Below are 12566 nucleotides of genomic sequence, written 5' to 3'. Positions count from 1 at the left end.
TAAATTTCTCTAATTTCTTAATTTCTCTATAAATAATTAGTTTTACTACAGGAATTATTTCACCAAAATATAGTGATAATAAGAAGCGCCGTGTTGAATTGTTCTCCACATTTTCCTCTCTTTATTTTCAACGGTGTAGTTCCTGGGACTGTACAAGCCTTTTTTAATCTTACTCCGATCAACTGAACCTCTTTCTCCAACACAGCTTTGTGCATGATATCTTTCTGATAGTGTTTCTTATTTAATTAAAACAGACACTGACAGAAGGACATGGATTAGAACTGTAATGATGCATTTACTTAGATTAATCGGAGTCTCTTTTTGGAGTAATGGCTTAAACAAAGAACAAAAGGGAATTGTTATGAAACAGCCTTTTATCCTAAGCAAAGGTCATATTATGAGGTTTTTAATTTTGTCATCCTCTGTTATATTGGGCCTCGCTACTGGAACATGAGAAGTGCCCTTTTTAGTTTTTCAAAGCCCATTATTATAATATAGCCATTAAGGCTGTAAATTAAAATGTCTGATTTTAAAACAGGTTGCTTAGCTTTCAGAACCCTCTAATTAGCATGTTGTGCATTGTTGGGAAGGAAAAAACGTCTAAAACACTAATGACCACTGCCAAGTGACCGCACTGCTGCACAAAGTAATAAACCTCTTTTTCAAGTCACATAATGAATTATCCAAGCTGGGGTCTCCCCTACATCATTTTACACATAAAAAAATACATATATCAATTCAGGGGTTATTATTGTGGGATTTAATATGTAGCAGAAAACAAAGCCAAATCAGAAGGACAGAATTCATGTTGAACAATAAGGAAAAAAACAAAACCAAAAATCATTCAAGGAATCAGTAATACAATCCTCTAAATTTCTGGTCACATCCACTGAATTGAATAGGACTCATGTCTATGCGAATAAATTAAAGGGTTGTATTTATTTTTGTAGCCCAATCTCACTTCCCCAGAATCCTGAGCTGCTAACAAAAATGAAAATATTTTAATTAAAATCTATATTTAAAATTACACAGCCCCTAAAATAATAATTAAGAAAATCAAAAGGCTTGGTTGAAGAGGAAAAAGTAAGAAGGGTGATTTTAATACTCCTTTTCTATTAGTGCCACTATCACTTAAAAGTATGCTCTTATGTAGTAACATAAGAGTGAATCTTCTGCTATACGATCCCTTCTAGAAAGATGGGAGCTTATAATTTCTACTCAAATTGAGAACAGGTTTTGGTCTCCATAACCAGAAAAGTGAAATTTAATCTGGATCCAGTGGCATAGTTGCAATGCAAATTATTGTTAGTCCCAAGGGTTAGCCATGGTGGCGCAGTGATTAGAATGCAGTATTGCAGGTTAATTCTGCTGACTGCGGGTAGTTCATCTTCACTGGCTCAAGACTGACTCAGCCTTCCATCCTTCTGAGGCTACTGAAATGAGGATCCAGATTGTTGGGAGCAATATGCTGACCCTATAAACTGCTTAGAGGGGACTGTAAAGCACTGTGAAGTGGTTTATAAGTCTAAGTGCTATTGCTATAACTATTTTGAAGGACAAATATACAGCATGTGTGTACAAGGGTCTTATTACATGTTGGCCATCCCCAATAAGTTGTAAGTTGAATGTTTAGCTTTTTTCTTATGCTAGCTTGCTTGCTGATTGATTGATTGATTGATGGCTATCCAGTCACTCTGTTGATCCTAAGCAGCTCACCACAATCAATAAAGAATAAAAGCAACAGACACAAAACCAAACTATTACTCCTCTGACTCAATCCCCACCCACATCAAATAGTGTGGGGGGGGGGGGGAAGCTAGGTCTTCATGACTTTCAGAAAAGTTAAAAGAGTAGAGATCCTTCCTTGAATCTCCAGTGGGAGGCTATTCCAGGAGAGTGATTACAGAGAAGGTGCACCTCCAAGATCCCATCAGATGACAGCCATTAAGGGAAGGAACCTGGAGCAGGTCCACCTTCTCTGACCTAGTGAAACAGGGAGAAACAGTCCTGAGAATAGTTTGGTCCTGTACCAGGTAGGCTTTAATGATAATAACTAGGCTTTGAACTGCACTCAAAAAGTAACTGGAAGTCAGTGATTGTAGTAAATCAATTGGAGGTGACTGATATGAGTGACCATGAGCAAGGCCTCCCAAAACAGGAATGGGCACAAGTGGTGCACAAGATGAATTTGTGCAAAGTCTCACCTAAACATCTGCCACTTTCCAGGAGGAACCACAAGTCCAGGAGAATCCTGAAATTGCATCCTAATTCTGGTTTAGGAGAATCAGAGTCAGAGATATCAAGTCTCCTGATCCCAGGGAGCTGAAGATCCATAATTATTCTGTTTTACTGGGGTTTAATCATAGCCAGAATCTCCCCATCCAGACCTTATTGCCTCCAGGAACTAAAACAGGTCAGAACAGCATCACTTGCCTTGGTACATGGTAGAGAGATATAATTGGCTAGTGATGATACTGAACCCCATGATATTGAATGACCTCACTCAGGGGCTTCATAAAGTATCAGAATGGAACTAAGAAAGAACCTGCCTTAATTCCCCTTTCAGTCTATTCTTACATTGCCTGTATACAGGGATGGGATTCTACCAGTTCTCACCTATTCGCTAGAACCAGATGTTAACATTCTAAGCAGTTCGGAGAACTGGTTGTTAGAAGAAATTACTACTACTACTAATCCTGTAAGGAAGGCAGGAAGGAAACATTCTGGTGTTGCTTACAGAAACTGCCTCTCCATTAACCCTTATTACATTCTTGGCAGGACTAGATTTCCTGTCTCAGGAACTTATCTGGAGTTTTTTTCCCCCTCCTTTGCTTGTGTGGAGTGACCATTCAAAGTTACAATGGCACTGGAAAAAGTGACTTATGACCATTTTTCACACTTACGACTGTTGCAGCATCCCCACAGTCATGAGAGGCCAGGCGAGGAGATGTGTGCCTCGATGTGAGTGATACTGAGTTGGCCGCACCCAGCCAATAACATGACCACCAAGCCATATCCACCCAGTCACATGACCACCAAGCCACACCCACCACCTAAGCGGCACCCACAAAACCAGTTGTTAAAATTTTGAATCCTACCCCTGCCTGTATACATGCAAAGTTAGAGACCCATCTAATCTATACCAATAATCTCTGATATATATAGCCCTAATGTTGACAAATCAGCATGTAGGTATACTAGGAACTGTGATTCAGCAACACATAGAGAATCATGCAGACCTTTCTGAAGTAAAGTTAATAGACTGGAGGAAACTGATTAATAGTTATTGAACAGAGGTGAAACTTGCTTTTTTAAATAAGAGGTATGAATGGGACCAACAATGCACAGCAAGTAGCTTTAATGATATCATACAAAACAGAATGAGTAAATGTCCACTGAAAATGTCATATTTAATTTGGGAAGATGATACATATAAATGTAAATGGCACTATATCACAGAGGTTTGAAAGCTACTACAATATGATGGATTTCAGATCTATGTGGCACTATAAGTATTCAGTCATTTTCACATATGTTCAGTTGATGCTCAGTCAGTAGTAACATGCAGCTGATTGTCTACCAAAACTACAGTAGATCTTCAGCCAAATTTCAGCTATAGCATTAGCTGGACTTATTCATTCAGACATGCAAATAATCTCTCACTGAAATAGCTATTAAACAAATCAACATCCACCTTTGATCAAAACTGTATGTTTACTCAGTTGGTAGCTGCACTGTAGTGTGGAAAAGAAGCTGAGATATCACACTTCTGGAGTTTCACGAGTAACAAAATCTAGTGTCCAAATCATCAAAGCATCTACTCATAAACCTTTCAATGAATTTAGTAGTAGGTCAGCACGAAAGGAATTAAAAGAATGGATCATAAGAGAGAATATTTTAAGGATACTGTAATATGAACGAATGCCTTCTGTGTGTAACTCAATACCCACAAGCCTAAGCTAGCATTTGAAAAGCACATTTTGATTTAATAAAAGTCAAATGTTGAAACACACACCACAGTCGTTTTAGCAAATAAGTAGAAAAATATGGGGCCAGTCTCCCACATGCAACATGAACATTGGCTTTAAACTTAGAATTGTTTAGATAGTAAATTAACTGTATTGCTTAACCTTCACTGGATAAAAAGCCTTCCAGCCAATATCTGTATCCATTCAGCATTAGAACAATGAGCTCCTGCCTAAGCATAGTACTTAGTGTCCTGCGGTTTTTATCGAATATCCATATATTACATTAGTGTACATAGCACAGTAGCAGTAATTTAAGAGTTCAGCATAGCAGCCTGGTAGGATCAGGCTGGTATAACAGCAGTTAGTAGCGTGGCAAAGCACAAACAGTAGCAAAACAGTTACACAAATTCAGGGCTCATAATGCTATGGAAAAAGAACAAGAACTGAAATGGATTTCACATAAGGAAAGATCAAATTGTTAAACCACAGAAAGCATCTGTCTTTCATATAGGCTACCCTTTAGGAAAAGAATTGACAGTAATAATCTTTAGTGATTAACTTTACAGCCAAAATTCTGGTTACTGTCCCAGTTTGGATGCTCAGTCTCCATCTGAAACTCAGTTAAATCAATCAAGATAGGAACCAATTTGTATCTGTGCCACAAATAGAAAAAAGAAAGCCAAGCTGGGTACCTTTGCAATAACCTTTTTGTAAAAGAGTTATGTTTAACTTGAACTGTTGTGATACACTTAAACAAACAGTAGGAAACTTTGTTGCAATGAGCAGCATGATGTTACTTACTCCAAGTAAGGAGTAGTAAGAGGAGTTGAAATCACTAGTTATGTGGTAACTTGATTGATTAATTTATTTAGGTATTAGCTCAAGAAAATTTGAATTTATTTTCTAGTCTAACACGATGTTGCAGTATCACACTGAACAAATAAGATACAAAACTGCAATTACACCTACAACTATCTGCCCAAGACCAATTCAGTTGCAAAAACAATTGCAAACCAGTATGTCTAGAGCTGCACACATTTCTTCCCTTAGGCTAAGCATGCAAGATATATTAGATATATTAATATCTGTGATGGCACCGCTATTTTTCATATTTTCCATGATAAAAGTTATCTATATCTATATCTATATCTATATCTATATCTATATCTATCTATCTATCTATCTATCTATCTATCTATCTATCTATCTATCTATCTATCTATATCTTTGCCACAGATATATGCAGTCCTCTGCAGCAGGAGTCTCCAAAGTTGACAACTTTAAGACTCGAGGACCAACTCCCAGAATTCCTCAATCAGCATGTCTTAAAGTTGCCATGTTTAGAGACCCCTGCTCTATAGCATGTATGAATGCAGTGCTGAACTAATTAATTATGATGTTCACAAATTGAAAAGCTGTTATTAGTGACTTCAGTACAATCTTAAAACAACTTCAGGTTATTGATGGAGGCATAGTCGTTTAGTACAGAACATACTAAAAAAAAAGAGGAAATATGCATTGCGGTGTCACCAACCAAACTCATCCTCTCATGCTTTAATACATGGCACAACATCTTTACATAACTTATAGGGTTTGTGACACCACAACATACCCTTTATTATTTGCCCTTGCTTGTCCCAGATATATATGGGTTCCTATATCACAAAATCATAACATGGCTTGATCCAAAGGTTAAGTTTACATATTTTATTCTGAAGAAGAATGTCTCCATATTATGACTGTAACTTGATTAACAAATGGCACGTGTTTGAAAACTCAGTTCGGCAAGTCATGACTTTTTTTATGAAGTATGAACAGTGATGTTAGGTAGTATATGTCAAGTAGTAAGTTTTCAGTATTTAAACGGTAATAAATTGTTAGTCTTAGCCTTCCAGTTTTGGCACTAAAATGTTTTTGTCTCTCTCTTTTTTTAATCTTGGACTGTAATCTACGCATCCATAAATTTTCATAAATAGTATGTTGTCTCTTTTGAAAGGCTATTGTTGGGATTATAGTGCATGTAAATAACCTAACTCAGAAGCATTTTTTAAAAAAGTTATTAAATAGATTCTCCCAAAGCCATCCAACCACAGTTAATCAGAAAAGTCTTTACATTGCCTTAGAGAATTATGGTGAAGCTAACAGTAAATCAAAAAGAGGCATGAATTTTGGAAGTCTTTATCTGGTATTTATTATTTGTTCGTTTGTTTGTTTACTTATTTATTAAATTTATTGCCTGCCCATTTACTACAGGGTAACTCTGGGTGACTACATATCTATGTATTTCAACCTCCACAACTAACATAAAAAAGACCTTTAATTAAAGTTATCGTAGATATTTTGCTCCAGGTTCCTCCATTATAAAAATATTTAAAGATATAAAGTAGGCAAATAAAATCTATCAGGCACCTAAAAGGCAACAGAACTGATACATACAATGTGGGTACTGTCTTAAAATGTTCCTGTTACAGGTCATCTTTCATATAATTAGCAGAAAATAATTTTAACATACTGCACCTCTGTATGGTTTGCCAATTGCACAGTGGCAGATAGGAAAGCACTCCAGAGGGTTAATTGCCCAGAAGATCATTGGTTGCCCTCTCCCTTCTTTGGAAGAGCTTTATAGCTCCCGCTGCCTTACGAAAGTTCAAAACATTCTCAAAGATCCATCTCATCCTGGGAACCCTTTTTTGGAACTATTACCATCTGGCAGACAGTACAGAATAATAAAAACAAGGACAAATAGGCTGAAAAACAGCTTCTATCCCAGGGCAGTAGCTCTTTTGAATTCTGCTGTATAGTGCAGTGTTGGTGTGGTGTCGGGGCTTTCTGTGTGAAGGGTGAAGGATGTGTGTTTGTGTTTATTTTCATGGTCATGGTCATGATGTGCACTGAAGATGGTGTTTGATTTCGTTGTACAAGGTGCAATGACAATAAAGTAAACTAAACTAAAACCTCTAAAAAGGTTCTCAAAAGAAGTGTTTTGCTATATGGCAAAGAAATACGCAGTCCCAGATGCTATAGAAGCCATTTATAGGGTTTTTTTCCAATAATTTTTGTTATATTCCAGCTTTAAAACATGTTAATCTTAATTTTAACAGTACTGTGTCATCATTATTATACACATCGTTATACAAACTAATCTCATTATTATACAAATTGTTGTACAAACCAATCTCATGCAAATATCTACATTTGTATATCTTTATATACATTTATATATTTTTATCTGTAACTTTCTTATTTCCTTTTACCTTTGTTTCTCTTACTCAACCGATTTTACCAATTATCCCAAATTTCATAATACTGACTCTTCTTTCTCTTTCAGTTTTAAGGTCAGTTTATCCATTTCAGCACAATCTGGAATTTTTCAAATAATTAATTCCTTAGAAGGTATATTATTTTGTTTCCAACATTGTGCATATACTATCCTTGATGCTATCAAAATATGTAGTAGAATATAATATATAATCTTCTTCTTATACTTCCCCTTAATTATTCCCAACAGAAACAGTTCTGGTTTAAATTCTATTTGTTCCTCAACTATCTCTTGTATCCAACTCCTAATTTTTATCCAGTATTTTTGGGCTTCCGGGCATGACCACCACACACAATAGAAGGTACATGATTTCGTTTGCATTTCCATCATTTAGGATTCATGTTAGGGTACATTTTACCTAATCTCATTGGTGTCAGATGCCATCGATAGAACATCTTGTACTGATCTTGTTAATGTATAATTTTTGTTCCACATTCTTCCCCAATCTGCTAAATCAATATGATGCCCAAAAATTTTGCTCATGCTATCATGCATCCTTTTGCTACCTCCTCTTCTAATGCAACTTTTAATATGTAATTATACATTTTCACTATAAATTTCTCTTCTGGGCCTGTTAAAATTTTATCTAATTGTTGCAGCTCTGTGTAAATTCCATACTCTTCCATGTCTTTTTTATATCTGTTTTGTAATTGTAAATATAGCCACCAATCTATGAATATACCTTGCTCTTTTAATTCATGATTTGTTTTTAGTTTTCCCTGTTTGTCTAATACTTCTCTATATCTGACCTTTTTGCTCATGTCCAATGTGTTTTGAGAAATCATCACCTCCATGTTAGATAACCAGATAGGTATTTTTATATAATGTTTTCATCTAATTTTATTCCATATCTGTATTAAGGAGTCTCTCATAAAACGTCTATGAAAATATGTTTGTTTTTTACTTTTATTTTCCCATAGGAGAGCATGCCACCCTCTCTGTAAGTCATGACCTTCTAAAGTTAATATTCTTTTATTACTCAAATTTACCCATTAGAATTGATACATGCAATGTGGGTACTGTCTTAAAATGTTCCTGTTACAGGTCACCTTTCATATAACAAGCAGAAAACCTCCAAAAAGGTTCTCAAAAGAAGTGTTTCAGTATATGGCAAAGAAATAAGCAGTCCCAGATGCTATAGAAGCCATTTATAGTTTTAAAGGTTAAGATTTTATAATCTTAGAAAATTATCTGCAACTGTATTTTTTTCTTTTTCTTCTGAGTAGATTTTGAACCTATCTTGTAATTCATTAAACTCTTCTACTAATGTCCAGTGTCAAACAAAGTCTATCATTTTAGAGGATGCTAAATTCCAAATTACTCTCCTTTAGTACTTCATTTTCCCCCTTGCTCCCTCATTCTCTTAAACCCATTATTGTTTAATTTATTGTTCTAATTTCGTCTTCTAAACACTCTAAAGTAAAAATGCAAGGCTTATCTTAAAGAAAATAAACCTAAATGATACACAGTGGTTCATGCAAAATCTTGTTGAAAATCTCAAAGCCTTACCCCATCAAATAATAGCCTATAGAACGTAGGAATTTGGTTTGTTGTCTAAAAATAACTAGTCAAACATGAACAATGGACTATAATAATAAAAAATTATGACAAAAGACACCTGAGAAGGTAGCAAGCAGCTTTTCAAAGACTCCTCTTGGGAGACATAATTCAGGCAGACAAGGTGAAAGCCCTGAGAAAAGACTGCAGTATGCTTTTTAAACTGACAACTAAAATCAACTGTACCACAGTCCAAAAAAACATCAGAACTAGGACAGTTTAAAAAGCAGAAGAACTCATAATGCTAAACTTTGAAAAATGGAGGTTTCTGAAAGAGGAGTGACTTTGTCATATGTTTAGAATCAAATTATACTCATAACTTGCGAGGTAATTGATACAATGTGCTACAAATTATTTTCATGCTTCGGTATGTTGTTGTCATACAGACAGGGCAAAGAGGGATTCTTTGGGTATCTTCTTTATGAGGATATTATTATAATTGAGGACGACTGAACTTGATTGTCACATAAACCTAAAGTGATTTAAATTTTTGTTGCATGGGCACTGATCCAAAATAAACCGTAATGCAGATAAGCATTCCCATCTATGCTTGGAAAATATATAACTAGCTCACTGCCAGCCTGGATAAAGCAATAACTGGGGGAGTATGCAAACTAAAAAAAAAGGTTGTTGTGAAATCTAATCAATACACTGAAACAGAGAGCTTTACTTCCACCTGATTCAATACCTGAACTAACGCTCCATTTGGAATTCCAAGTCCCTGAACCTCATGTGTTGCCACTGAGGGAAAAAAAACCCAAACCACGGTTATAATTTATCCCGATCTGTTTGACAGAATTAAATAAAAATTGCAGAATATTTTCATCGCGCCTATGAAAAAGAATGTAGCAGCATGCAAGATTGAAGCATCTCTATGCTAGAAAAATGGACATTGGAGTACCCTTTCCATGTGATAATCTCCCTTGCCATAACCCCCCCCCCAAAAAAAAAATGTATGTATGTGTGTATTATTTATTATTTATTAATGTATTATTTGGCCACCGATCTCACTTGGCCAGCATATACATTTAAAACACAACCATCACGGCTCTCTATTATTAAAACCAATTGAAAACCATGAAAAGCTACTGCTAAAAAATATGTTCACGAAAATACAAGGGAGGGTGCCATCTGACTTAAACACAATGTAACCATGTAACAGGCGCCATACTTTCTTCGGATGGCACATTCAAGTTTCGAGGGCCTTCGGGAAGGCCAGCAAGGTTGGGGGGCAATATTTTCCCCTTATATTTCCTCTCAGCAATTGACCCTGGATAAGAAATTACTGTTGTTCATATTAGACAAAGCAAATTAGAACATGAATTGCTTCTTTCGGGATCAGTCACTGTATCACTAAAAGATGTACACAATCTTTTCTGTTTAAAAAAGAAAGATTGGTGATGGAGAATCCCTACATAAAAGAAATTTGGTTATGTGCTAAGGGGAAAAAGGGGGAAAACTTCCTGACCAATATAAACTAGCATGATAGCTGATATTTTCTTAATCCAATTTTATCACATTCTTCCTGCTATAAAAACAAAACAAAATACCTTCTTTTCCTCTTTAGTATTTGTGGATTGCAGACTTTCCCACATTTCTTCCCTGATGGTTACTCAAGGCTACGTACATTTTATTTTCAGGCAAGTCACTGGAAGCACTCAGCTAGGCAGCTATTCAATACAACGCTACAAGAGAAGAACAAAAGCCCTGAGCATGGCAAAGGTGGTCATAATACATAAGCTTCAAATGACAGCCACCTAAACAGCCTGCATCTTTTGTCAAATTAAGTATAAATTAATGGATGTACTTTGTCATGCTGATCAGATTTAATTGTAGCAATGCATCATTAGATGCAAATGAACATTCGAGCATCTTCAACATAACAAGGCAAGTTGAACAAAATGTTTATTTCAGGCTGGCCCTTATTGACATAGCAAGGCTCATTGTCAACCCTCACTCAGTGAAACATTTTTCACTGCAGCTTGAACAAATGCTTTTTTCATTCTAAACCAGCCACCTACCCATGTTTCTCTAGCAAGCAACACACAGCCCTTCAACCAACTGGAAACCAAGACTTTGGACAATTCTTACAATGGGGTATCGTAATTTTACTATGTAAGGGCCAAACCAGAGAGTGGAGCCCTCCCAGAAAAAATCTGGCTTCTGGTGGATGCACACAGCTCCTACTTCAAATTGACTTCTGTGGGCAGTCAATGAACCAGCAGTAATTTAGCTAGCATATTATCATTACATCGTATACTTTTGACAAACCAATGCTACAAATCCCCTTGCCTTATGAATTCTAGTTTCCAAAGAATACAATAAACTATGATTTCCAGTTATTACAGAGTGTATGCAGGTCTCATGTAAATGAACCTAATGCATTAAAACAAATGCAGTATCTGGATGATATATATCAGAATTATTAAACCTCACAAAACTATCCTTTTATCATCTATAAAGACATTTATTGGGATGGGGCGATTTCTATAAACAGCATTACTTTCCTGAACAGCAGCTTCAGTTGTACTTGGAATCATAGCCAGAAAGTGTTTTGTTTTTGTTTTTTAAGTTAGCTACGTATCACAGACTCAATTCTCCCTCTCTCTCTCTCTCTTTCTCTCTCTCTCTCTCTCTCTCTCTTTCTGCTGTTTGGCAATTATTTGGGCAGCTGTTAGATGAAAGCAAAATCTCATATCTCTTAAATGCATCCATACATTAATATACTGTCAATTTGATCCTAATTTATTTATAAATAAACAACAACATCAGAAGTGGTTAAAAGAATTCTGCATCATATTTTAGTTTGTTTCCCCTTCTACACAGAATATGATTTGACCAGGTAACAACCTATAAAAATTCCTGGAAATCTGAGAAGCTTTCAGTTTGTACAAGCCAATTAATAATGAAACCATTCCACGTTCATGATTCTCCCCAGCATCTTCTCCCTTTTAGACACTTTGTATAAAATAGGAAAATCATAAAGGACCATTAACACATTTATGGCAAATGCTGGTGCATGGTATGATATGTCTCATAGATGTTTGCCCTGCAGTAGAAAAAAATTACATAGGGTTTAAATGTATGTGGTCTATACAAACTATAGTTAAAACACTATTAAACAGTTATAAGCTTATCTGTATGAAATAGTAGAAAAAATCCATTTTTATTCTTCTTTAGGGCAACATTTTATGACAAAGGCTTAGCACCACTATTTCTTTGAAAATAATTGTGACAAAATAAACAAATCACTGACAGAGATGTTGGACTGCAAAGATACTGTATAAGATGCTTATTTCCAAGAGGTTCTCTCAAAATCAAAAATGCTTTTTTTGATTCTTAAAATGTAAATGTTTCTTTTTTGCCATTCTCCCATCTGTAGACATTTAAACAAGCATTTTGACAGAGAGAGAGAGAGAGAGAAAATGTAGGACAGAGAGAGAGAAAATGTAGCACTTGCCTTTAGTCTTGACATTTTATTTTATTTTATTTAAAAGGAATTTAACTCTCCTCCACCATTCACTGGTGGCCATCCCGGCAGATCTTTACCCCCACAGCTGTGAATTAGAACATGCAACTCCCCTAGAACCAGAACAGGAGGTCCTTTTACTAACTTAGAAAAAGGGGACATTGTGGAGGGAAAACACTTGCATTCCCTTCCCCTTTGAGCGTTCGTGTCATCTTCCTTATATAAAAGGCAAGAAAGAGCCACCTATACTATG

At 35.8% G+C, this 12566-nt stretch overlaps 1 protein-coding gene across 5 annotated transcripts in view; it reads right to left on the bottom strand.

The window, feature by feature from the left end:
• Window positions 1-12566, bottom strand: part of SOX6 (SRY-box transcription factor 6) — a 465066-nt gene that overhangs the window by 326647 nt on the left and 125853 nt on the right. The window lies entirely within an intron of this gene.

The sequence above is a fragment of the Pseudonaja textilis genome, chromosome 1, assembly GCF_049901715.1.
Source record: "Pseudonaja textilis isolate UNSWEBS1 chromosome 1, rPseTex1.2, whole genome shotgun sequence".
Classification (NCBI taxonomy): domain Eukaryota; kingdom Metazoa; phylum Chordata; class Lepidosauria; order Squamata; family Elapidae; genus Pseudonaja; species Pseudonaja textilis.
The sequence above is the reverse complement of the archived record's forward strand: the minus strand, read 5'-3'. Positions and strand labels throughout refer to the sequence as shown.